This window comes from Ambystoma mexicanum, unplaced genomic scaffold, assembly GCF_040938575.1.
Source record: "Ambystoma mexicanum isolate Mex_15411 unplaced genomic scaffold, UKY_AmexF1_1 Mex_scaf52, whole genome shotgun sequence".
Classification (NCBI taxonomy): Eukaryota; Metazoa; Chordata; class Amphibia; order Caudata; family Ambystomatidae; genus Ambystoma; species Ambystoma mexicanum.
In genome coordinates, this window is record NW_027182469.1 from 67547 (window position 1) to 70957 (window position 3411).

The 3411-nt window shown below is 45.9% G+C and overlaps 1 non-coding gene across 1 annotated transcript; it reads left to right on the forward strand.

Moving 5' to 3' along the window:
• The first annotated feature begins 2996 nt into the window (after positions 1 to 2996).
• Positions 2997 to 3078, forward strand: TRNAL-AAG (transfer RNA leucine (anticodon AAG)). The gene has a single exon. It is a non-coding gene; the product is annotated as a tRNA-Leu (tRNA).
• Positions 3079 to 3411: the final 333 nt, after the last annotated feature.

Here is a 3411-nt window from a genome sequence, read left to right on the forward strand (position 1 = left end):
GTGGGGTCCAACTGCCAGATCTCGAGAGGTACTAACCTTTGTGGCCAAATGGCTCGCAGATGAGGCCACCTCTGAAACCCAGCTTCTAAACAGCTTGTAGCACCGGTGCGTCTGATGGAAGCGCTGTGGGTCCCGCTGCAATGCTTGGGGGAGGCCCCAAGGATTGTGCAGCTAGGTAGAAGTGTTTGGAAGAGGGCCCTGAAACTGTTAGCCCGTGAACACCCTTACTCCCCTGAAACCCCAATTGCTGCGGATATCTGTGCAGACAAAACACACCTGGTAACCATTTAGGCAGTCGGAGAGATGTGGCATCTACACTTGAGGGGGCACATACGAGGATGGGGTCTTTAGGGAATTTGAAACCAGGGTGGAAAAGGAAGGGCTCCCCAAGGGCCAGTTCTTGTGGTACCGGATGATCCGTAAGGTGGCGAAAGGGAAATGGACGGCGTGGCCAGAGGAGCCGGAGACAGAACCAATACTAACACTGCTTCATAACTTGGGGGACAGATGAAAACCTGTGTCCAGGCTCTACAATCAACTTTTAGACAGACTTAACCCTAAAAGCGGCACACTGAAGCAGTGGTGCAAGACTGACCTGGGAGTCAACATCACTGAAAAGGAAAGGGGGAGGATCCTGGCATATTCCCGGGAAGTGTCAAGGAATGCTCGGTTCAGGTTGATCCAACTGAATGTTCTCTACAGGACCTATATGAGCAGAATGGCCAAATTTAGCAACAATACAAACCCACTGTGTCCCTGGTGTGGGTCGGAAGGAGCGGGAATGATGCACATGTTCTGGGGGTGCACGAAGATACAGCGTTTCTGGGCCAGGATAGAAGAAGCTTGCAGACAGGCGGAAGTAACACGCTATGAATGGTTACCAAAAGAATGCCTTCTGGGAGACTACCCATGAAGAAGCAAAATGAGGCATGTTATCAAGTTGATGGACATGGTGTGTGTGCTGGCTAAAAGGGCCATTGCAATGGCGTGGAAGTCAACAGAGTGCCCATAATACGCCAGATGGCACAGTGAACTGGAACACTGGATGGGGGTGGAAACAGAGGTATGGGGGTATGGAGTGGCTAGAGAGGGGGGATACTCCAGCCCTGCCTACGAGGCCTTGAAGACACTTGTCTGGGACATGTTTCACCTATTGGACGACAAACCCCTGTGAGTAAACTGAGCCCACTTCTGAGATTAACTGAACCTATCGGAAGTGGGGCTTTTATTATTCAACACCTTGATTTGCTGCACCAATGACCGAATCCCCAGAGACACCCTAAACACCAGTACTTACGAATGGAGGAGATTGGGTGCTCACATGAGCAAATCAGCTAGTGAAGTCTTAACTGTTATCACAAAGTTACTTGTTTAACTGGAAATAATATATAAATGGCAGAGTTTGAAAATTGAGCAGTGAAATATCAATGTATAACTTAAATGCCAATAAAAACATTTAAAATGTAAAGCAGACAAAGCTCAGATAATCTGGTCAGTCTGCATTAAATCCTGGCAGGTGGCAACTCTAATGCCCGGGGGTGGCACTTAAACTGCTAAGTGGTACCCATCGCAGTCCCTAAAAGTAGGAGTCTCCGTGAAATACTAACAAAAGGTTTGTATATTCTCTATTAGCATCTTTCATAGCACGGCTTCACAGGCCACAGGTCATTCAGCTGGTCTGTTTCTTTCAAGTCTTTCTTTTTATTACTGGGCTGGAGCAGTCATGTGTTAAATGCAAATGCCCCCCTTCTCTGAGAAGTCACTTCTCAATGGGAAAGGGGTATTAGCATTCTGGCCAAAGCCCCTCATCCTGTGTAAACTCCACTCTGAATACTTCCCCACATATGCAGATTTGTCTGTCATGTGTCTAATTTGGAAACATGTACACTGTGTATTAACTGTGTATTGCCGCCCTGCATGTTTATTTATTTATTTACTTATTGTTTGCTTCCTAGGTGCTTATACAATAAGAATATACTGTTTCAAAGTACCTACAGGGCAGGCACGGAGGGAGGGTGGGAAATACATTACAATACAATATTACGAGCAGAGGGGTGAGAGGAAGAGGGACGAACCTACTATGCCTTATGAGTATTCATATCGTGCAAGTGCAGAAAGGAAGAGGGACGAGGGGGTAAGTGCTGAGGAGTCCCAGCTCGTGGGTAAGCCAAGGACAAAGTGCTAGGAATGATGAGTGCTACACGGCCTTGGCCGCGGGAGGTGTAAGTCCAAGTCTCCAGAGCGGAAAGATGTGCAGATGTAAAGTGTTTTGCATAGACAGGAGCTGGGAAGAATTGGTGTGAGAGGTCAAGGCCCTGAAGATGCATATGGGCCAAGAACACTGATTCAGCAACTGTGGGATTAGCAGAGGAGAGCAGTAGGGAAGGAGGAAAAGAGGAAAGTCTTAAGGAGCTTCCGGAATGTGACAAGATCCTGCTCAAGGTGCAGGGGGAGGGGGAGGTATTTTATTCACAAGATGCTTGTGTGAATCAGTGACTTGTGTTGTGCAGACTTCAGGGCAGTGTAAAGAGATGTCTGGTTGTTTCTTGGAAGATAAGATATTACTAGGCATAAGTGTGACGCCGCCGGCCACACAATAATAAGGGTGGTGGAATTGTTTACTGGCTCCTAGATTTCCAGAATAAGGGGTGTTTTAAATGAATATTGAAAACGTGGAAATCGGTGTTTTAAATAAATGTGGACGAGCATTACAAGTACAACTTTAGACTGAGAGGGTCACCACTGGACATTATGCTTTCTGAGACTTGTTGAATTCTCCTATAATATGTATGTGCCTACATTTCCGAGCATGCAAAGTCAAAAGTGGCTACTCGTTTAAGGTGTAGTTTATGGCATAGAGCCACTTTACAGTTATAAATCCGCACAGCATAGGTTGGCATATTTACAGCTTGCTTACCGAGAATATTCCCTGTCAATCACATTTGGTGAAACACTGTTCTTTCCTCATATTGACAACAGAGAAGCCCATGTACGGAGGTAGCGTGGCCGAGCGGTCTAAGGCGCTGGATTAAGGCTCCAGTCTCTTCGGAGGCGTGGGTTCGAATCCCACCGCTGCCAACAGTTTTGCCTGCAGGTAGCCTTTTTTACCTAGTGACAGTTGCAGTGTAACCGCAATCAGTGATCTAACTGACACGGAACACCTATATCACTGATTTTGGTTGACAGCTGCACTGTCCTAAAAGAACAGTCGGCATTCGAGAAATTTTATGAATGGGGAATTTGTCATGAAAGCAGAGCAATGATAATTCACACAACTCTCGGTATTCAAGATCCCAGTTAATAATAATACTATTTTGATTGATATAGTACTTAATGTGATTGTCAAAAACGTATAATCATTGTGTACGTTGATGAATAAAAATAAAAGTGCCTTAAACGAAACTTACATGG